The sequence below is a fragment of the Anopheles maculipalpis genome, chromosome 2RL (genome assembly GCF_943734695.1).
Source record: "Anopheles maculipalpis chromosome 2RL, idAnoMacuDA_375_x, whole genome shotgun sequence".
NCBI classification, from domain to species: Eukaryota; Metazoa; Arthropoda; class Insecta; order Diptera; family Culicidae; genus Anopheles; species Anopheles maculipalpis.
This window is the reverse complement of record NC_064871.1, coordinates 71,705,899-71,729,603: the sequence shown is the minus strand read 5'-3', so window position 1 is coordinate 71,729,603 and position 23,705 is coordinate 71,705,899. Positions and strand designations below refer to the sequence as shown.

Sequence of the window (23,705 nt, the reverse complement as noted above, 5' to 3'; positions counted from 1 at the left end):
AACCGTGTTGATGGCGATGAGCGTTAGACTTTAAGAGGCTAATAAAGGTCTATTATGATTAAAATTGCAACATCAGGTTTGGTTGGAGCGAGCTTCTAATAGCCGTTTAGGTGCAGGTTGTAAGCAATGGATTTTCGAGAAACGAATAGATGATTGTTATTAAACATGGAGAGGAACTGCTTTGAATCAATAATGGGGAATCTAAACCATAATGATGATTGTTAACATGTTGATGCTTTGATGAATAGCACGAATGGTATAAGATTTTTTTTTAAATTATTCGATTAATTTATTTTTACTTAAATTGCTGTTTAAGAACGAAAAAACCACTACTTTTTTGATAATAGCTGAAGCGCAAAAAATACGTATCCTAGCGTTCCATACGTGTCGTGGAAAAGATTGTGGAACAAAGTTGAACATGATTTTTTTTCCTTCATTAATACAGATTTTTAGTCTCTAAAGAGGGCAGCCTGGTTGTGTAGGCGACATCAGCGCCGGTCTTTACGCCGGCTTGACCGAGATTCAAATCCCATCAGAATCGTTCTCCCGTATTGAGGACGGACTGTCCAACTACGCGGTATCGGCAAGTGTAGTAAGCGAGTAAGTGTAGTATTTCGAGATCTGACATGACCTTCGTTAAGCCAAGAAGAAGAAGTAAGCTACATGTGGATGTGGCTTACATGTTTCTTAAAACTATAGCATTTATCGTTGGTAAAAAATTTGTACTATTTCTTAAATTTCTCTGTATAAATCGTTGATGCATTAAAATCTAATAAGGCGATTATCATGCATTTTGTAGGGTGACAGGAGTGTTGCCTAATTTGTTGCTTGTTGGTAGGTGACTCGGTGTTGCCGTTTTTCCATGGCAATCGATGTGGATGTGGCGGACGGTGAAGTCAACACCAGAGATGCTGCAAAGTGGAGGACTGGATTTGTTCAGGATACAGAAATGGGGCAGGTGTTTGTGTACCATTAAAAACCCGGATAGGACTCGTTGGTGACGGTTGGATTCGGTATCTTCCCATGGAAATTTACATAATCAACCAACACCACATCAGCTAACATGCATGTACCTGTTAGTAAACAGGAAGTTATCTTGAAGCGCCAGTCTTTACAGGACAGGTCAAACGGCACAAAGTCACTTTGTGGTCAAGAATATTGCCAGCGAGGCTAGCCTTTCAAAACGAACTACCGACCAGCATTACTACAGCCGTACCAAAGCTACAAAGATCTTCTTATAGGAAGAGATATTGCAACGCTTATAAAAATCATAAAAATGTTCTATCATCCACATCGTTGGAAATGAAAAGTGTAAGCAGAAAGACAAACACCTGTAAACAAAAAAAAAAAAAAAATCGCCGATCTTTCTCACCGAGGCGGATACACACCTTAAATGAAGATACTGCATCGTGGCAATCCTTATCGACGAGTTAAGTCGGTTAGGTGACTTTTGATATTCAGAAGGAACATCCCTTACTAGCTCTTTGGAGACTTTGCGGGCTTACCTTGTGTAAGAGGAAACTCGAAGCGCTTGAATTAAGTTGGACATAAGAATTTTGGGCTCTTATCGAGTCTAAGATTGATCGAGTCTAAGTCTAAGAATTATCGTAAACAAAAGTATTGAATTTCGTTTGAATGTTTAACTGACTTATGGCTATTATTTTGTTAGTTCGAATTAGTTTTGTGTTATTTGCAACTTGGTTTGGTGCAATTGTGGGGGGAAGAAGAATTTCACGGTCGCCATGTGAACTCAGACAGAACAGAAGAAAGTCAGACTTATAATCGCGACGAGAACGGAACAACGTGATTGCTAGCTGTGCGAACCAATATCTTTCTTTTCTTGGACTATCCAGGCAGTTTGAAGATTCTAGATGAGAATCTTCCTTACAGGAAAGTTGGAGACATCGAGGCCTTACCTTTGGTAGGAGGACTCTCGATGCTCATCGGCGGAGCAAGTCGTCCAGGCGACTTTGGATGTTCAGAAGGAATGTCCCTTACTGGCATGTTGGAGGTTTGAGGCCTTACCTTGGGTAGGGGGACACTCAAACCTCTAGAAAGAATTGAACGCAAGGTTTAGCTTGTTGTACCTTCTCTCTGCCTGTCTGTGTGTGTATCTCAGGCTTCCAAGACCGCTTTATTTATACCCAATCTTACAATAGTTTTTGGTCGTTTTTGTAACCAATATTGTTTCTTAGTGGTTGTTCTTATTGCTATTGCATTTAGTACAAAAATATTTACGTAAGCATAAAATGTGTCACGGTGCGATTGATTGCTGCACTTGCAAGAAATGTGTCGGATATCATTCGTCGTTGGATCTATATGCTTGCTATGCAAGAAGTTACTTGTTTGTGTTTTGTTGTTTTGTGTTGCTGACCACTGTCTGGAATCGCTGGTTGTTTTGAACTGATATCATATTGCATTGCGTCACTCGCTAGCCGGGTGCGCTGGTCCGTGTTTGAATGTTCATGTTAAGGCGAGCGCGTGGTCAAAATAGCTGAATGTACATTTCTTACGTTCTTGGCTAATGCAGGTTATTTGTTGAATTGGTGAATTTCTGCTCACCGTATAATGCTACGTAACGCTTGTTGTATGCGAAATAATTTATACTCTAGTGAGATGTTTTGCAGATATGCTACACAATTATTTAAGCTTACAGTCACTTTCCATGTGGAGACAAGAAGTTAAGGTTCTTGGCGCTAGCCAATGAGTCGGGATACGTTATAAAAGTTTGGTTCGATTTTAATTGGGTTTTTTTTGTTTCCGTTTGACTGCTGATTCTTTGTCTGTGGCTTGTGGGCTGATTGTTTGCTGGTCCGCTGGCCACAGTTTGTTGTTTGTTTTGTGTTGTGTAATTGTAATTGTGTAATCAAATTGCTAACTTAGCAAAACGTTGTCGTATTGCTCAGTTTGACAACATATCAAATTTATAATATCAAACAGTTAGTGTGACAGCATCCTTAAAAAAATAATAAAATGGTCTAAATTTATGGCCTCAGTTATTATGTTTTAGTTTTTTTTTTCGAATGGCCAAAGATTAATCAGAGAAGATTTTCTTATTTCCAAAACACCAACCTAATGTTTTTTAGACTTTTAACCAAATTTTACAAAGAAAATCCAGGTAATTTATTGAATACAGGGTATCCCGAGATTTTTTGACGCTTTCTCATATATATTTGTTCTCATGCCACGTTACTTTTTTGACGCTTGTTCATATATTATTGTTTAGGGGCGGTCCGGTGGTGTAGTAAAAAAATGTAATAAGTTTGATGTATTTCTAACATTATTTTCAGCATGATTGAACATGGAAAACGATGTACGTCTTGTTTAAAAGAGCATGGTTCAATCAGTAATAAAACCCAAACTCGTAAATAAATATTTTCATCGAATCGAAACAAAAACATGCTGTTTAAGTTTTATGTTTTGTGCCATGCAGCTTTGGTAAAATTGTGTGAAAATTAGTTTATTTACATACTGGTGAGTTTTTATATTCAAACATGTTATACTTATTTATAGCTTTTCAGAGTTTCTGAGATTGTTCATGAACTTTTATTCGACAAATTCACTATTAGTTCTAGTACACCAAAACAAAAATAAAAAAAACAGTACAAAGAACAAATAATATGGAAGGATATGTCAAAAAATTGTGACAGAAATATTTGGGCATTCTTAAATAAAACCTCGGAACGAGAACAAAATATTTGTGCACATCGCAAAAAACTTCGGGACGAGAAGAAAAATATTTTTGAGAACACGACAAACAACCGTAGAAAAATGTCAAATATTGCTGGGATACCCTGCATCTTTACCGCATCTTTTATCCAACAGTTTTTCAAAAATACGTTTTGTAATTATGTTGCCTATCGCATTATATTTAATTTTGACTGATACATGCAAAAAAGCATACACAAAACTTGATTATGTTTCAAATTAATTTAGAAAAAAGCCCACGACATTGGATATTCAAAGAATGTGTTTGTGTTGTTAAATGAAAAGTATTTTTGTGTGAAATAAAATTAAATTTTGTTCATATTAATTAAATCTTCTCATTATTCCCAGGAAATATTACTTTCAATTTTATTTTCATTACTTTAATTAGCGTCTAACATTTGAAGCCTCATGTTGAGTTTAACGCCAATTTAATCGCATGATAAATGGTCAATTGTCACGTTGTGAAAATTTTTACTTCATTACTGAGGAAGTTATCGATCATGTTCAAAAAAAAAAAAAGGGGAGAAACAAGTGCAGTGTTTGCTGCAGTGTCAAAAACGGTTTACATTTTTTCTTCTCACGCATTCCCCAAGCCAAAGCGGTCATCGTCTACCGGTTCTAAACGTTGTTCCACCATAACAAAGCGTATCCCAGCGCAGAAACAAACAAGCACTCGGTGCACTTTTTATCTCAAACCTCGCATCTGATGGGATAGTGGCGGGCAGATTGTTGAGCATCGGTGATACAACACAAGCGAGTTATCAGCGAGCGGCGCCTTGATGTGGCGCATGTAAGGTTGATACGGGTCCGAAACATAGCGATGGTTCGGACACAGCAAGCTGGCCACGCGATATAGTGCGTCCAGCATGATGTGCGCACGCCAGAATTATGTTGTAATGAGTGCAGCCATTAATCTTGCCACGGGGACTTGTCTCAGGCCCGGAAAAGTGTCGGAAAAGACAAAGGACCAATAAATTGTCCCGAAAATTACATCCTCCGTTGTGTTGCGGTCTTGGCAGTGGATAGATGCGTGCAGTAGAGATGCCTGCTAGTGTTTGCATTTCAGCGGGACGGAACCACTAGAACGGGAGAGATCATTAAGCAAGAGGGTCAACCGCTAGATCGATGCACCTTACGCAAGAGCTCTGTTTCATTCACCAAAAGACCCCCATGGTTTCGGGGACAGAAAACTGCTTTTTTTCTGGGAAGAAGGCGAGAAACAGTGAATTCAGGACTCTTCAAAAAAGGGAGGATATGCACCTGCAGCAACGTCACTGTGTTTCTAGCGGTGCATCGGTGAGCCGCTCGCCGAAAGAGAAGATCATTTATTCTACACCCTCATCTTCTGTTCCCCGATAGCATACCCAGAGCATTAGAAACATAAATAAGGAATGAGGTCAATATTACGGGAATTATGTAATGCTTTACACCTGTACACTCGCTAGGAGTTATACCTGCGTTCGGAGTCGTCAGGATCTCACCTTCTAGTCGAAGGATGAAGGAAGGATACAACCGACGGCCTCGGGGAAAAGCGACGACGATGATGATGGGCTGTGATGATGACGATGGCGATTGGGCTACGATGGGTACGATTTGGATGGAAGCAAAGTGGGACTACACATTCCGCTTTGGTAAGTAAAGCGAGAGAAGAAAAAACAAATTTATCTGAAAGTTTTCACCTGTTCGTTACATCCGACCCCTGGGCGTACTCAGCACATTCCGTCGGGAGTTTCGGGACACTCGTCGCTTTCGAAAGATCGAATCGAAGGCCTCTAATCGTGTGGAAGGTTTGGCGAACTGAAAGGTAGACCTTTCCTGTTGTTTTCACTACCCAATCGACGGTGAACCTGTCCCTTATCGGTTTTGTTTTAGGTGAGCTTCATCCTTTCCGATAAACTTTCCAGGCATGGTTTTTTTTTTGTTGGTTTCATTCCGTGGCCTAGTACTAACATGCGGCTTTCAGGAACTTGGAATGTTTAGTTTTATGCTAAGCAGACAACCCGCAACAAAACAGCGGAATGAAAACAAACCGTTGACGCGACCCGGACCCGATTTCATGCTACCCAAATTCGTCCTCCCGGAAAAGGACGGACACGCAAACCGCTTTCGTTCCGGACGCAACTGGTTTTTTTTTTGCTTAATCTTAATGGAATTTAGTTGTTTTCAAAATATTGTTCCAGTGGATAATGAACGGTGACCGGATAAGATAGCACAAATGGATCGTCAGTGCGTTTGACTGATGGCAATGGATCGAGGTTTGAAGTCCCTCTGGTTAATACGTTTGTGAATTGAGACATTCCGTTTGACGTGAATGAGTATTTGAGTAGCTTTATCAAGGCCTAAAACAATATTATCTTTTGGCGAAGGTTTCGAATGATCGTTTGATCGATCGTGTGTAGAAATTTGTAGAAAGTTGCAAAATTCCTTTTATCCATGTCATGTTAAAAGAATGAGCATCAATATTTATAAATGAGATAGTTTGAGCTTATTTTGTGTGCATGTGTTTTATCTAAACGACATACTTTGAGCAGTTGACATGTTTACAGGTTATGCGATCATGTAATCATGGCAATCGTGACCGATTGGAGCAAGAAAAGAAGGAGAAGACATCATTGATTACTACCAAGACAAGTACGGTATCAAATCCCGCCCGGAACGAAGATCACAGAACTGACTAACCAGGAATGGTAGACCAAAGCCTTTCAAAGCGAGGAGAACATAAAGTATCTCTATCATCAATAAAGCTTTAGTCCAAAACGAGGATAAGATTAAAATGACCTGGAAAAATGTAAGTGTTGGAGAATTTTGAGAAACAATAGGATTTTTTTGTGAATGCAACATTGATATCCAGAAACGGCAAAATAAGCTCAAATTTTTTTATAAATTCATGGTCAGTCAGACAGTCAGAGGGGGACTTAAAATTGCACAAGGGTCCGTCAAACCAAGAGCACCAAAGTCCTTTGAAAGAAAGACAATCCATTTCCAACATTGTGTATCAACTGAAAAAGAATCGTTTGCATTGCATGCTCTTCTATGGTGAATAACTCTGGCTCAGACAAAATTGTGTGGCCGCGGTGACGTTTTTCAAGATGTAGATCAATTTTTATGGCTCCCGTGGACTTCTTATCCGCTAGGCCCTCTTTGATGAACGCAGTTAAGTATATCGAGAGACGAACGGGCACGGAAATCAGAGAAGTGTGGGTGCTACCAGGGACTTACCTTACATGAGGCTCATTTATCGATACGTCGTTCGCCGTCATATGATTTCGCGACCATGACTATGATAAACACCATTCGGGGGCAATTTCAAGATTTCCGTAAAACTGAGCTAAGCATTTTCTAAAGTACAGTGTTCTGTAATCCATTACAGGCTGTCCAATCTGACGAGTTAGGCTGCGTGTACGTTTAGTCTGGGAGTGTTTGCTGGGTTCAGTCTCTTGAAGAGCGAAGGCTCTCTGGACTGGATGGGACCGCATCTGAACTGGATGCGGTCCTACCTCACCAACCGTTCGTATCGTCTGAACATGGGGGACCAAACCTCTCGACGTATCAACGGGTCTTCAGGAGCTCTGCAAAGGAGCAACCTTGGTCCACTTCTCTTCGTAATATTCTTGAACGACGTCACACGTGTGCTTCCTCGTGTCAGCCACCTGCTTTACGCGGATGACGCTAAATTGTACCTACCGATACGCAACCAGGAAAATCATCTGCATCTCCAGAATGCTCACATAGCATGTGTTTGAATAGCATGTCTGCTGTACGAATGGCTTGGAGATATGCGTCGACAAGTGCGTTGTGGTTGCGTTTGCCAGAAAGCGTAATCCCTTAATCCGCACGTATACCATTAACGACACTGCCAAAAGCTGCGTCAGAGATCTTGGAGTGCTCCTTGACGATAGGTTGAGCTTCCATGACCATCTAAAGCACATCGTCGATAAGGGCAATCAGCTAGTTGGCATTCTGAAGAACCTTGAGCGCGATCTTACCGACCCGATTGCCGTTAAGATGCTGTACTACTCGTTAGTTCGGTCTGTGGTGGAATACTTATCCGTGGTGTGGTGGCCCATATCGGCACGCTCGTTGGCTCACCTGGAATCCATCCAGTGTAAATTTGGAGTGTTCAGGTGGACTACAATGGACAGTGAGCGTTACTTGGACTGGAGTCGCGCAGAGACTTTTTGTCGCAGGTCTTCTTGACAATCGCATCGACTCGCCGGCGCTTCTCTCTGTTATCAACTATTACGCTCCGGCAAGATCGCTCCGTGCTAGATCACTTCTTGACGTAGGGGAACTTCGTACTCGTTTTGGCGTCTCTGATCAGTTCCTCGTCCTGTGCCACGAATTCCACGCCGTGTTTGATCGTTTTAAACTAGACTTGTCACGCTATGCGTTCCTTAATTGTATACGTACTGTGCGGCCAATTACTAGTTGAATGTAAAACAATAAATGTTAACTGTAAATGTAAAACGTAAAAAAACGCTTCAAGGGGCGTTGAATTCAACAATTAAATTAACAAATAACAGATAACTCTGGCCGCTACGAGAAAGAACTCGTTGATCATTCTGAAAACCGATCCCTGGTCTGATCGAACTGAAATTGCCAATATTTGAAGATCAATTTCAGGACTCTTTTACGCAGCAAGTCTGGGCGAAGACGAAGAAAATTTTCATCGCGTTGTCTCGACACCAAAACCTAGAGTTCCCCAATAGCGACCTACCAATTGGCGGATGGTACGAACTCAGGTCCACCCCGCTCAAGGAGGACGGACCCCTTATATTGCTCGAGGCCCCCCAAAGCGACTTACTTTGCTTGGGCGTTTAAACCGCCACTGGTCTAAACAATATTTTCCCATTATGTTTATAAATAGTGGATGATTGTAATATAAAACAAATGTTTTAGTTGTAATATAGTTTGGTGTGTAAAACCTTTGTTGTTTACCTTTGTTGATCAAGATGATAGATTCATATCCTACCAGGAAGGAGCAACGACCCATTTTTGTAGCATGTGACGAAGCGAAGCACGCATCGTTTTGGATGGCATCCCGAGATGCTCATAGATGCTAACCGGGCATGCCCAGGGGCATGACAGAAAAGAAAGCAAGGAGGAAATGGCTGCAGAATTTTATATAAAATCAGCTCAAGAGTAGTCAAAAATACTCTAAGATACTGTCAAATATCTGGCATGATTGTCAAAGCCAAACGAAAAACATTCAGACGGAAAGACTCTAACCAAACGAAAAACCAATTTGTATTATGGTCTCCCGTTACACATATCCACAAAAAAATTATACACATTTCTATAGATTTAAGCTTAAACATGGTTTTGCATGCAAACCCATGTTGCATGCAAACTATACTTTCCGTTGCACTTGACTGACGGAAAATTTTTAATCTAACGCTCCGTTCCGTTTGGCTTTGGCAATGCAAATGTTTTATTTTCCGTTTGACAAAGATCTGTCATCGACTTTTAAACGCCTGATTTAGCCAAGCGTATAGCCAAACGGAAAGTCATAATACCAAAGTGACAATTATGTGACGTTTGAGAAGACGTTTGCGTTTCACAATCAGGCCTATCACTATCACGTTATATCATTAATAGTATTCTTAGCGTATATTACTATATTGCTTCATTTTTTCGTACTAGTTTCACTGCAAAGAAGAAACTTCATTTTATCCACTTGAAAACAAGCAGTTACCAAAGCTTTCTCGGTATTATTTTTTTACAAGTTAAAAAAAAGCTTCCATGCTTCCTTCGCCCTAAACTATCAATTAACGTTGTTATACTTGCCCAATATTAAACTTTTGATGAGTTCTCTGCGCACGACAAAAAAAAGGAGATAAGAAGTCAAAAGACTAACACCAAAGTCCACTTCCTTTGTAGCCGATCTTTTCATCCGCTTACGGAACAAGTTGAATTTCGCTTGACCCACCGAAAAACTGGAAGCAAAGAGCAGTATCTTGCTGCTTTTTTTTTGTATAAATATTGGTTATTGCAAAGCTTGCAAAGAATGTGCAGCTTTTTGTTTTCGTCTGTTTGCTCTTCTACTCGTTTCATTCTATCGCATCAAACGAAAACGGTGGAAGGTAAAGGTCCGTAAAGCGACACGCTGCTTAAACCGTCGATTGCCCCAAAGGTAAGTGGGCACGGTTGAGCGGGAAATATTTCCACTTTGATATTTTTCGAAATTATTAAACTTTTTCCCTTTCTGGGGCGTACAGCGCTCGGTACCGGTCCTGACCGGAAGTGCGATAATCTTTCGGCCCAAGGTAAAGTGGGAAAGAAACGTTAACTTTTCGCCTCTGCCACTAGATTGATAATGGGTTTTGTTATTCGATTTTTGGGCGATAGAAGGTGATTTCGTTGGTGGATAAAAATTGCGTTTCGGTGACCTTCGCGGAAGGCTAACGACAATCAGATTTGCGCTGCTAGAATACAGTGAAACAAGGACAGGTTGGCGGTCGGTGAAACGATTGGATGATTTAGCGGAAGATTAGAGCGATACAGAAAGGTTCGGTGTTCGGGTTCGTCTTCTTGGTTAGGTTTCGCGTGTTATGCGAGTTTGCTAGTTTTGTTTCGTAGTCTCATTTGTAACGTTATGTTCTAACCGTTTGTGCCAAAGGTTTGCTTCGCTTGTCAAGAATTTCTAGACTTTGATAGTTTTATTAAGCGGTTGTACATTTTGAATCAATTTAAATCCTTTGCTCAATCCTTCACTGAACGAAATGTTTTCAGAATTATAGTCGATCGATTGAAATTCAGAATTATTTGTCGTATAAACGGAACGACTTTTGAAATAAATTTTATTGAATATTCATGCTTGTCGTTCAATGTTAAGCTAAGGGATTGTCAGTATGCTCTTCAACCTTCAATTTCCTTTACCAGCATTACATTTATTCCACTTTATAGCCTAAATTGCATAGTTTCTTAGCTTAATTAATTGATTAATGCAGAGAGAAAAATCCTGCTACTGAAATGAATATATTTGGTCACTTCAAGGTTCACTCTTCCAATCGTCCTTAGTTAAGAATAAACAAAAATGATTACCCCCGAAAAAAAAAATCACCCTCAGAAATAAGCTAATTCGTACCCCATCAAAGTATTTGCTGAAGTAATTAAATTTGCTCTCTTGTCTGCGCTGAAGCGAACCAGCAAAATATTTCTATATATATTCCCCCACAGTCCACCACGGTTCCAGCACGCTAAACTCTGCAAGGCACTGTGCAAGCTCGCAAGGCACCGATTGCGATCGTCGAAAGAAAATCACAGCAAAAAGGGACAGATTGGACCAGCTTCATTCATTTGCGACAAGCGGTGGCGATGGCAGTTTTGTAGCTTTTTAATTTACTGCGAACCCGTTAGCGCTCGAGTCGCCTCGCGTTCGGTCGTGGAGAACTAATTCAATCGAACATTTACTAACACTAACTTTTGCCGTCTGTCCCACCGCACGCATACCCCGAAGGTTGCGAATCGTCTCCATGTGCCAGAATCAGAAACTTCCAGGAAGATGCCAAAAGGGCAGCACCATCTTACGGCACCGGTACGGCAACCATCCGTGCTCGAGATAGGGCAGCGGGACCCTCGTCGCGAGTTGACGGGCATGTAAAACGGCGGTCGGTTTTAAGTCAACATGAAACCAAGGGGCTGGACGGGATAGGAAGAGGGTGACACGCGAAGCAGTCCTGGCAGCATCTAGCAAAATGTCTCGTTTGTTGCCGGAATCAGCAGCAGCAGCAGCAGCAACAGTCGTAGCAGCTGGAACAGCGGCAAAAGTTAGCTTTCGCGGTTCGCTTCCGGCTACATGAATTAGCTATTAATTAATAAATTAGGCAAGCATCACTAGAGGAAAAGCAAAGTGGTTGGGAATAAGATTGACTCTCCCTCCTTCCATTGCTCTGTTGCCACCCTAGCCGCACGTTCTCCCGCTCTTTGAATGTCTTCTATTGGCGTGAGGGATGTGAGGGAATAAGGACGACAACCTTGTCGCATCCGCTTGGCACAGTTTTGTGCCACGTCATCGGGTTACCATTTGATGATTTTTAATTTCATTATTTACTTTAATTAAAAGACAAAAACGATTTTCCTACCGTACAATGAAGTGAACTTGGTTTAGATAAAGTGACTAATTTTCGTGACAGAACGCTGATGGAGAAGATGGAGAGAAATTAGGGGAGCTCGGAGGAATCACTAGGTGCGAGGGTAAGCTTAATAATAGGAGTATATGAATGTTTTCGTAACTAAATCTTTTGTTATGCATAGATGTTAAGGAAGGCTATTATATCTCCTGATCCATAAAACAATCGATTTTATTGAAAAGCAAATGTCTGTGCTGAAGAGCGGAAATTAAAAAACAAATTTCAGTTGTTTAAAGTACAGATCAAAAATATATCTAGGGCTTGAAATGTATGTAAGGTAAGACATTGATATAGTACAGCTTACTTTCAGCTAAAAAAAAAAACTAACTAGACAGGACGCTTATATTATCTTACTTCTCCAATCTATGATTTAAATGCAGGGAAAAAAGTTTGAAGTACGACAGCTTTTGAAGGTCAAATACATTATTCCTAAACTATCCAAGTATCTTCTTCTTCTTGGCCTGCTCAGGATTGAGAACGTTGCACGGACATGATCAGGTCCATCCACGGCTGTACCCGATCTCTGCAGCTTTAATTTTACTTGATCCAGCCAACGAGCTTCCTGTGCTCCTTAACGCCTCGTGCCGAACGGGTCGCTGAGCACCTTCTTGGTGAGGGATGAGTCTGGCATCCTCATCACGTGGCCCAGCCATCGTATCCGTCTTTGACTAAAGTTTTCAAACAGCACCACGACGTATCAGCCAGTCCTTAGCACCAGTCGTTCGAAAATGGTGAGTTCATTGGCGTCCTCCGTCAGAATAGTGTAAGACTCGTACCCGTAGAGGACGCACGGTGCGATGAAACGTGCATTTCGTGTGTTGTTGGAGTCTTCTATATCGCAGGCGTTTGTGGAGTCTGGAGTTGGGAAGATTCCTCTGAACAATGCGCCTTCGGATTTCGATGCTTGATGCATTGTTGTCCGAAGTTACAATCGTTCCAAGGTAGCAGAACTCCTCTATCACCTCGAGATCGTCGCAGTAAACGGATACTCTGCTTTCGAGTCGGGCTCTGTCAGGGTCAGAGCCTCCGGCAAGCAGGTGAATATCGTGCCCCGGATATTGAAGGTTCCGCTTCGTATGACACCCTCCACAGCGATGTTGAACAAGAACAGGAGTCCGTCCCCTTGCCTCAAACCTCGGTGAGATTCGAACGATTCAGATAGCATGATAGAAACTCTCACCTTGCAGTGCACCGCGTCCATAGAGGTTTTTCCAATCCAAGTATCTTACACCCATTTTTAGGTGTTACAGCTGTACTATACTCAGTCTTCATACGACAGGACCGAGGTTCAAATCCCATCCAAACCATCCCTCCGTAGCGAGGACTGGCTAACCAACTACGTGGTATCACGGAGTCTTGTAAGCCATTTGAAGGCCGGCGTGACCTTAAAGGTCGTTAAGCCAAGAAGAAGAAGCAACTGTGCTAGAACAAGCAAAATATCTGTTTGTCTATCACATTATATCGACTGCATGTGACAACCTGTTTCCCATACTGACGGGAGTAGTCTTCTCCTCACGGATGTTAATCATCAAATGGGATAAATTGTTAAAGTATCATTTTAGCGACACTTGTTTCAACTATACACTCCTAGTTCACAAAGAGCTTTCATTTTTCCCCAAGCCTTTAGTGTTTAATTTTGAACTTTTGCTTTAGAACAGAGTTTTGTCTTGTGAAATATATTATTTCATACGTTTAATTGTAATCCAGTCAAGGAATAAAACGAATTGAGGTTTTATTTTCACGTAAACTACTTCATTGCACTCATTACATCATCATCATCATTCGAAAACGATTGTAAACCCGTTATAATGTAGTGTCATTTCATTTCACATCATCGACGACCAAACAATGTCTTCCACAACAATTCAGGGTTGTCAAGGTCCTTTTTTCCTGCACTTCCCAGTGCGGCGACAGCGGCGCCCAGAAACTAAAGTGAACAAAAAAGCAAATGCTCTCAAAAAGCCGTTCTAGTGGTCAGAGTGCCGGTTGTCGGCTAAAGTGACAAAAAGGGCGTAAAAAATCGCTCCTTCAAACAATCGACCCTTCAAAATCGAACGATAGAAAAATACCGCTTCCTTGCCCTCGTTCCCAACCGTTCCCGAGCTAATGACCGAGGCGGCGATCGATGCACTTGAAATCGAGATGCAATTCTAAACGCAAAGCGTTGGAGGGAAAAAAACGTTCTCAAAAAAAAAAAAGCTTATCGCAAATAAATTTCTACGGCCGGTACACAAAACTCTAACCCAAACCGGAGCCGTTGTACGGAATAAACGAAATGGGGTCCATTGTGCGATTTTGCACACCTCCCGGACCAGGGCACACGTGTTAACCGATCACGCTTTTCTGAGCCGCGGTATGAGCTGAGGAAAAATGCGCCTAGCGGAGAAAACAAAAGGAAAAAGCCCTTTTGATGTTGTTTTATGATGCACGACAATTGCACTGGTTAACGGGACGCCACGGTATGGGGTGAGATGTGAGAATGGCATAAAAGTGCCGCCGCCAGTGTCACCCGCTGCTTTCCTCCTCTTTTTTTTCCTACTCTGTCTACTGTGAAGTACCGAAAGAGCAATCGGAATGCTGATACCCGGACATATATTCCGACGACTGGTCGCTGGTGCTGTATTGCAATTCGGTTCGATACCGGGTTGACTGCAAAAAGGTACCAACATAAATCTCCATTTAAGACACGGGGCCCGAAACGGCAAATGGACGTCCCGGCTCGGGCAGGTTTGCAGGTGGGTTTGTTGCAGCAAGGAGGACCGTACCGTTCAATTGGATGCCTTTTACGCCGTGATAATTTTTCCCCTCGTTTCTCATTGTTTGTCGATTGTCCTTTCGGAACGAATGGTGTCCTACGTTCCATTAGGTCGTGATGGCACGGTACGTGAACAGCGCCATGCAGTGAAACGCATAATGATTACGCATGTTACGCATGGGTTCGGGAATCCGGAGGCGGACACGCACGAAACCCGTAAGTATTCACACGCAATAAAAATCATTTGTGTCGCTTTTCATTTTGCACCGAACTTAACGGCCGATCATCCATTTACCTGTTGTTCCCATTTTATTTTTTCGCTTGCAAGGACCTACCGATTGGGTGTATAGAGCGAATGGGAAAGTACGAATGGAGAAAACTGCCATGTTTAAGGGACTTAATGGGATTTTAAGTGATGAATAATATCTTTTAAGTTTGCCGATCAATTTTCACATGCAGGATTGCTGTATCATTTAAGGATATTTGAATTTGTTCTCATGTGATTCATATAACATATAACGTAAATCATGATAGTCGAATAACCTTTAATTTTAAAGTTTTTTAAATTAACTACAATCAAGCAGACAGCAATAAAAATTGGGATAAATAAGGCAGACTAGTGATATTTCGCAGGAGAGCAGGAAGTCCCAGCTTCCAGATATTTTGACGTGGTTTAGCTCAGCTCCTCACGAGGTATGGGTGCCTCGGTAAGTTCGGACGCCTCCTGGCAAAGTTTCGCCGAATGTCCTGACGTGTAGTTCAATACGTAACTCATGCAAAATTCAAGAGTCCACGACTTTCTCGCATTTTTTCCCGAAATTGCATGAATCTCACACTGTCTGGAGTGATGAGCTTAAATATCGTCTTCGATGGTCAGAGTCCTAACTTTGTGCTTTTAGAAGGATTGGACTTTTCTGTAACCTCGCGCTAGAGACGACTATAAGAAATTTGATAACTTCGAAGACCATTTTATTATAATTACTAAAAAAGATCTCTACTACTTAGGCTTAACAAAGTATAACCTTAAAAACAAGACTTACGTACTAATAAGGAATAAGGAAAACAAACACAAAGGATTACTTGGAATTATTGATAAGTCGGTTAAGGAAACGTGGATGTCGAGATGTTAAAGTCGAAGGCGGAAGCTTAGGTGACAACTGGGGACATATAGGTTAATGCAGGATAGCAAAGATGGCGCGTCAATATGTTTGTTTGAAGGTATGTTTCCAATGAAAATTGCTTGCGAATACGAGAAGCGTACTTCTTGGCTAACAATGTCTAGCATTTCATAGCGGATAGCTTACGGTGGTATAGGAACAGTAGAGTTTTGAAACAATGATTCTATGGTAATGCGAGTAAACCTTCTCTCGACACTCGCCATTCTTTGCAATGCGATGATGATAGCCGGTGCCCAAATCACACAGGTATATTCAAGAATTGATTTCACCCATCAGTAATACAGAGCCTCCAGGCAGAGAGGGTCACGAAAATCCGAGGACACACGACATATTAGACCTAGCACCTTCCGTAGTTTAGCATTTAAATGCTCATTAAAAGACATACAAAGATTCGTACAAGGGATATGCGTTATATGGGAGAGCCGAAAAGCAAGTAGTTCGTAAGTAGCTCGCTGAGTACCATTTTTGTACGCTTCAAGTTTAAGGCCATCAGGCCATTACAATAGACTAACCTTCTTCTAAATATTCTTCTTGTCTTAACGACCTTCTAGGTCACGCTGGCCATCGAATGGCTCACTGATATCCCGTAGTTAGATATTCGGTCCTCACTACGGAGGGACGGTCCAGATGGGATATGAACTCCGGTCCTGCCTGCCTTGACAAGACATGCACCATTGTCGGCTCAACTACCGAGCCGTCCTCATCTCTTTCTTATTTAATATTATCCCTGATCGGGTTTATTTCCTTCTGTAATTCTGTAATTTCTGATGTGTACGTATTTCACACAATACAATCATAATATTTTATGCAATTTATTCTCTTTAAAACCATCCAACCATCACTGTAAACAATACCGAAACTTAAATGTGAAGAAACAAATAACCAAATTTATTCGCACAATCCGAAACCACATGCCACGTCGAGTGGAAATTGTGCTGCTGTGCCACAAATGCACCCGCCCACGCCGACCAAAAAAAGGGGTGTCCAAACAATGTGCAGAATGGCAAGATGGTACATATACGCTATTTGCTAACGATTCGCAAACGGTACCACCGCTGCCGGTTATCATACCGGAACGAGGGTTTTGACTTTTCGAATCCGCTGCATTCAGTGGCGCACCGAATTCCATAATGTTTGTCCATATTCCCTTGGTGTGTAAAAATATGTCACCGGTGTACTGGTTGGACGAGCGGGAGCCTTTTTTCTTTGGGAAGGCAGGATTCGCTTGTGTGTTTGTCCGGTTCTGTTCATGGCGTGATCAGTGACTGGTTGTGTGCGGGAGTTGTTCATGGATTTTTGGGGGAATTATTTGAATTGTAAATGAGATTTTGTTTCAACATACGTGAATGCGATTCCCACCGTTTGATGCAGCCCTCATGAGAGATGACGATGTATTGCACAGGGGTACCGATCGCCATTTTGCTCTACCTTCGTAAGATGCTAAGGTACTAGGTTGCAATGGTATGTGGAGCCGAAGAAGACAATCCTAACGAGACTACTTCTCAAGTCGAGTGGTGTGCTGTATCGTCCACGGACTGTCCCATCGACGATAGTTGTTTTAACAAGCTGAACTCAAACGATATGGAAAAAAAGGGTTTTGTAACTCGTGCCAGATCGTGGACAAGGATTCGCTCCAGTGCAATGCATCGCTGCACATTCTGTGCAAATGAGACTGCCATGAGCTCTGGGGAATATAACGAAATTGAAACCATCGTCATTCGTTTGTTTTATCCTCGGGTGAGTTTGTGAGGGGCTTTGCATTTGGGAGTGCAATCCGAATGATGAGCACAATGGCTAGTGGCCACGATGACAGAATGTGTGCATTGCTGCTAACTCGTTTAGAATTTTCGACTGGAGCGCTTTACTAATCGTACAGTGGAAACATTGATCAAGAGTAAGAGAGGAAGACGACACGGCCTTTATTGCTTTACTAGCAAAGTACTCAAACATCCATAAGTCTCGCTATTCAAAAACATGTTATGCTTTGACAGTTTGTAAATGAATATTCTGACTGAATTTGATTGGAAATACGGAAACAAAAAATTAGTTAAAATACTGTCACAGTAAAAGTAAGTCATCAACAGTAAGGCATCAGCCAAATACCACACAAATGTTTTGGAATCTTATTTAGATTTTATCATACTTCTACAGCAAAAACTAAAGTTCTCTAAATTACTGAAATATTTTATTATGACGTTACAATGCCGTCTTGTCAATACCGCTCGAGGCGACTAAATTGTATAAACATAATGCTAAGGCATTTCCTCCTTATTATTTTCCCGAGTATGTCCAGGATATGGCAAAAAATAAGTAGGAAATGGCTTACCAATAAGATTGTAAAATTCATTCAACACAAGCGATGTTGACAATACGGCACTGGACTGTCATAATAAATTATTAATAAATTTTTCTGAAATATTCCTGCCTCATGTGGAATCCATGCCGAATGATAATTGAAGCCAATAAGTTGTTGTTGTTGGTTTTATTTATTTACTAGGCTTTTTTCACTCGCTTCTTCCTTTAGACAATCTAAATTGAAATCCATCAGTTTATAACAAAACAACAACAACAAAATGTCAGAGCATAAGATTGTTTTTCAGATAAGGAATACGACCTGACCGTCATTACGAAATAAAAAAAGAAAAGATTACTTTTGAGTATAAGCTTAAATTTATAATTTTTTCACCAAATCTTCACTCTTCGACAGATCCTCCAGAATTGCCGAATGCGCCAGATCCTCACGCATCACCTGTTTATCGACTTCAAGGCAGCATACGATACCATAGATCGAAATAAACTATGAAACATAATGCAGCGGCACCACTTTCCTGGTAAGCTGATCCGGCTGCTAAAGGCCACCATGAACGGAGTTGTAGTGCACAGTGAGAGTATCGAACATGTTGGAATCGTTCGAATCTCACAGGGGTCTGAGGCAAGAGGATGAACTCTCCTGTCTACTGTTCAATATAGCCTTGGAAGGTGTCATACGAAGCGCGGGGCTAGACAACGATATCCGTGGCACGATTCTCTACCGGTCTCTTCAATTTTTTGGCTTCGCCGATGACATTGACATCGTTGGCAAGATGACAGCGAAGGTATGTGAGGCGTACACCCGACTGAAACGTGAAGCAGCAAGAGTTGTATTGATGATCAATGCGACGAAAACGAAATACCTGCTTGGCGGTGGCTCTGATCGTGATGGAGTCCGACTCGGAAGCAGAGTATCAGTAGACGGCGACAACCTCGAGGTAGTAGAGGAGTTCTGCTATCTTGAGACTGTCGTAAATTCAGATAACGATGTTAGCAGCGAAATCTGGATACGCATTGTTCAGGGGAATCGTGCCTAATACAGCCTTCGGTGTCTGCTGAGATCCAGAAGACTTCAAGACCACACGAAATGTGAGATATATCGCACACTGATTCGCCCCGTGGCCCTATATGGCCACGAGTCTTGGACCATCCGAGCGGAGGATGCAAACGCTCTTGGCGTGTTTGAGCGTCGCAGTCTCCGGACCATCTTTGGCGGTGTGTTCGAGCATGGAGTGTGGAGGAGAAGGATGAACCACGAGCTTGCTGAGCTATACGGAGAACCGGACATCCTGACGGTAGCAAAGTCGATGACGGCAGGATACGATGGCTGGGGCATGTTATGAGGATGTCGGACTCTTGCCCCGCCAAGAAGGTATTTCGTCAGCGACCCCCAGTTCGGCACGAGGCGTCGGGGAGCACAGTGAGTTCGTTGGCTGGATCAGGTGAAGAAAGGCCTGGTGTAGATGAGAAGCTGCAGCCAGGGATCCAGTTTCCTGGAGTTATATTGTTGACCAGGCCGTGTTACGACGACGTGCTCTTTAAAAGAGCAGTGCGACATGAGTGAGTAAGTTATAATTTATTTTTATTATTATTGTTTTGTTTTTTTAAATATTTTTTGTTGTTTCCTCGATGTTGTTGGGAACCATAACCTCTAGGTCCGTTTTGCGGCCTTAGGTCATAGAATAGACATATTAACGATGATTCCCTCTTCAATCGATGCCTGTGGGTCAAACGCGTACGACCAATTCTTAGCCTAGATAATACTCTTAGCTCGTTGTGATTTGAAGGATCAGTTCAGGGTGCAACTGTCAGCTTGATTTTCTTGAGATGAAAGCGAATAAGTGAATAGTAAATTATTCATGACACTGGTTGTAGTAGGTAGTTCTTTTAATTAACGACTGAAGTGATAACTACAAATCATGTTCCTCTGGTTTGCTGGTTAACATAGACCTTTTCGTGACGTTAATAGTTAAGCAATCAAAATTCATTAAGCAGCTTCATAGTCATTTGAACATTAACATTTTGTCTTAGCTGCTGTGCTGCCAATGTTTAATCTTCAATTTATATAAATATTTGTAAATTATTTTTAACAGTTTTTGAATAATTCGTCACTAATTTCGTCGTTATTCGACATTCGTCGAATAATCGAACGCATCATAATCCTTCAAGGATTATCTTCTTACGATAAATCCAGCTGTAGAAGTGCTGCATAAAAATTTCCGATAAGCTTTGGCTACACGGATCTTTTTATAAAACTGTAGCTTTTAATCGGCTAGAGTGATTTTTTGTATTCATAGAGTTTAGACTAGAGTTTTCATCTGATGCCATCCGTGACGAAGCCAGCGCACTCTTTCGTTTCACTTTGGAAAGTAAAAAAAAAACTATCAGAAAGAACTTACAACGCAGAAACAGGAAGACAAAGCTCTGTAACTCCTCATCCGAGGCTCTGGCTGGAAAGCATTATATGCAAATAGTTTTAATAGAATAAAATAAACATACGAAATTGTAGGGTTGCTTTTGTGCTACACTGTATTTAGGTATCTGGCACAGTATGGCCCATATCTGCCAAAGTGATGCCATGCTTTCTTTTTTACTTAACCAAAGGGCTATAGCGAAACTGAAACAAAAAATGTAAAATTCCATTTTAAGGTGAGACCTTAGCCACGCCATCTCGAGCGTTGATGAAATTGATATTGCTTCGCTCTACGAGCAGCAGTCTAATGCTGTTATCCTAAATTGACTGCAAGCTTTACGTTTGTTTCGGTGAATTAATTTATAAAATAGCCCCATAAGACGTCGTAGTCCATGTACAGTTCTATGTGACCTTTTAAGCGGCAGGAAGGATGTGTTTAAAATGGAAGCAATTTTAGGTGAGGAAAATTAATAGGAAATAATATTGTACTTCTCGTAAAATGAAGCTGACTTGGTCAAAGTTCGGATGATAACAGTCGCTCTGTACGTGTAAGGTTTCAACCCAGTTTTTTTTAAAGATGGCCCATTATTTTGTTTGGCGCGCTATAAATTGCAGATAAAAATGTAAAAATAAATGGGTGTAGCATGTTCGTTCAGACTGTCAGCCGGAGCAACGGTCAACAAGCTAAGCACGCTTGCTTAAACGCTTGCCAGAAGTTGAACGGGTCCAAAAACAAAACATGAAAAAAAAAAAACAGAGTAAAACACGTGGCACACTGATCAGTCCTGTATTGAACAACCAATACGGGAGCCAAACGAGATAGAACGGTTTGGATAAAGTATAAAATACATTAAAGCGTACCATAAATTTATCTTCCGTCTGCTCGATTTTAAGACATTCGTAGTACATTGCTCTGGAGCAACCTTTGTGTGGCCCGCCAGCAGAGATGTTTGGGCCACTCTGTGAGTGCCGGAAAGCAACAGACAGAGTTTGACCGCCTGTAAAGATTGCTTGCATTTACATTAATGGTAAAATGGTGAGCAGGAACGCATTACATTTGCGATGGCACCAAATACGAACACACAGCAACCGAAAGAAATGGAACCAAATGTAGTCAACGGGGTACAATGATACGACAGAACGGTTGCCCTAAAGCAACGGAACTATGCATGAGCATGGTAGGTTTTATCTTATCCAAAAATCTAACTTGAAAACGATTCTTTAAAATGATGAAAGTAATAACTATACTACGAAAGTAGAGAATGTCCTTTCTGAGAAGCGGCCATCTTCGTACTGTAAAGCGTAAAATATATTTTTTTTTCTTGGAATGTAACGCTTTTTTAGGACTTTAGGACTGATAGAAGAAAAAAAGATATTAAAGTGTACTGAACAAAACAAATGGATGAAAGCTGGATGATTGTGATTAAAATTGCAAAGCACATAGAAAAAAAAGAAACATAGTGGCAAATCTTGGACTTGAATAGTATGGAATGTGTTTTTTTTATGGTAGTTAGTAAGCAATGTTTTGTTAAGCTATGATATACTACTATTTCCAAAGCCTCGGTCAACCCCTTTCCTGAAAGATGTTATGGGATTGAAATGCCTAATCCTACTCAAAAAGCGGAATCGCGTCGAAGTCTGCAGAACGATGCTGGCAGACTACGCTGGAAAGCTGAAATCGATTATAACTGTCCAGTCCAGCGAGTACCGTTCCCCGAACGAGCCGAGGCCCAAGAAGGCGCGCCAAAGCCGGTCGAAAATCAAATTGATGCTGACGGTATTCTTTGATTACCGTGGGGTGGTTCACAAGGAATTTCTTCCGAAGGGCCAAACGGTAAACAAAGAGTACTATCTAAGCGTAATGCGGCGGTTGCGGGCCTTCATCCGGTGAAAGCGGCCGGATTTGAGGAAAAACAACAGCTGGTTTTTACACCACGATTTATGCGCCCTCTCATACCGCCATAATTTTGAAGGGAGTTTTCCGCAACAACTGCATCCTATATTGTTCCGCAACTGCCGGCTGTTCAACAAGCTAAAATGGCTGCGAAAATGGCGGGAGACACCGTTTCGACTCTATTGAGGAAATAGAAGCCGCAGCGACCGCGGAACTAAAGGATATCCCAGCATTCGCGATTTCCACCTGCTTCGAGGAGTGGGAGAAGAGGTGGAAGAGGTGCATTGCATCGGAAGGAGATTACTTCGAAGGTGATGACCTTCATTTGGCCTATTAAAAAAATCATTTAAGAGAAAAACGCTAAGTCACTTTATTTTTCGGTCATAGTAGTATTTGTCTTCTTGTGACTTTCGATTTACTTTCAAATTTAGTTTACCTTCACGCTTAGTTTCTTACTTAATTAATTACTTTTGCAAGATAGACACACAGTAGAAGTTCATGGAAGTAAGGAGAGAGGACACTAGTAATCTGTTTGGGATACAAAAATCAAAGATCGTTCTCAGGTAAGTCTCGTCTGCTTCTGCCAGTGGATCCCGTACATAGAGATTCTTCAAATGTCCTGGACTGCGTCTAACACGGCGGTTCAAGAAGGCCTAGTACTTCACAACTCATACTCTTCTCGATCGAACCATATTTAATGGTTTCCGCTAAATGATCGTCTGTACAACCACGATCGATGACACCCTAATTGGCTGCCACAACAATAATCTTCCACTTTGAATCCTTCCCTAAAGATAACCTACGTAGAACTAGGTTTATTGAGCTGTTTTGTGCTCCCTAATCGTTTAATCAGAGTTTAGAATGGTTAATCTAAAGGTGCTCGATTGTCATCGTACAAGCCACACCAATTTTAGTTTCGTGAATGTTTTAATTTAAAAAAAAGCCTCCTCTCATAACCTTTTCTAAATTATGGCGAGAGCAATTCTCTACACACAGCTAACAAAGGTTTGTTCTTAAGATTAACTTTTTGATTTTTCTCTTCTTAAAATTAAAAAAGAACCACATGCCCTACGGTTTCCTTTGAGATGTCAACGATTAAAGTTTGTCGTTTCATTGCCAGGTACGAGTGCAACTAACGACCAATGCAGGCCCCGGCAATAGTGGTGACCAGTTCGCGGGGTTCATTGTACAGCTTAAGATTTCGGAAGTTTGGCAAACAGATTCTTAAGGTGCGGCAGTGCAATTTCGTTCTGCAGTGTTCCGGGTAAACCTTAACTGGTCGTTCCGTTGGCCCATAAAACGAGTGGTGGTTTGG

At 41.5% G+C, this 23,705-nt stretch overlaps 2 protein-coding genes across 7 annotated transcripts in view; one reads left to right on the top strand and one right to left on the bottom strand.

Moving 5' to 3' along the window:
• LOC126556360 (probable cGMP 3',5'-cyclic phosphodiesterase subunit delta) overlaps window positions 1-23,705 on the top strand; it is a 441,422-nt gene that overhangs the window by 47,764 nt on the left and 369,953 nt on the right. The window lies entirely within an intron of this gene.
• LOC126556322 (ras-related protein Rab6) overlaps window positions 1-23,705 on the bottom strand; it is a 467,299-nt gene that overhangs the window by 181,190 nt on the left and 262,404 nt on the right. The window contains exon 1 of one of the 6 annotated variants that reach the window (XM_050211569.1): window positions 5,616-5,626. The exons of the other annotated variants lie outside the window; for them this stretch is intronic. The gene's annotated coding sequence lies outside the window, so the exon portion shown is untranslated. Of the gene's footprint in view, window positions 1-5,615; window positions 5,627-23,705 lie in introns of those variants that run through there. 6 annotated transcript variants of the gene reach the window in all.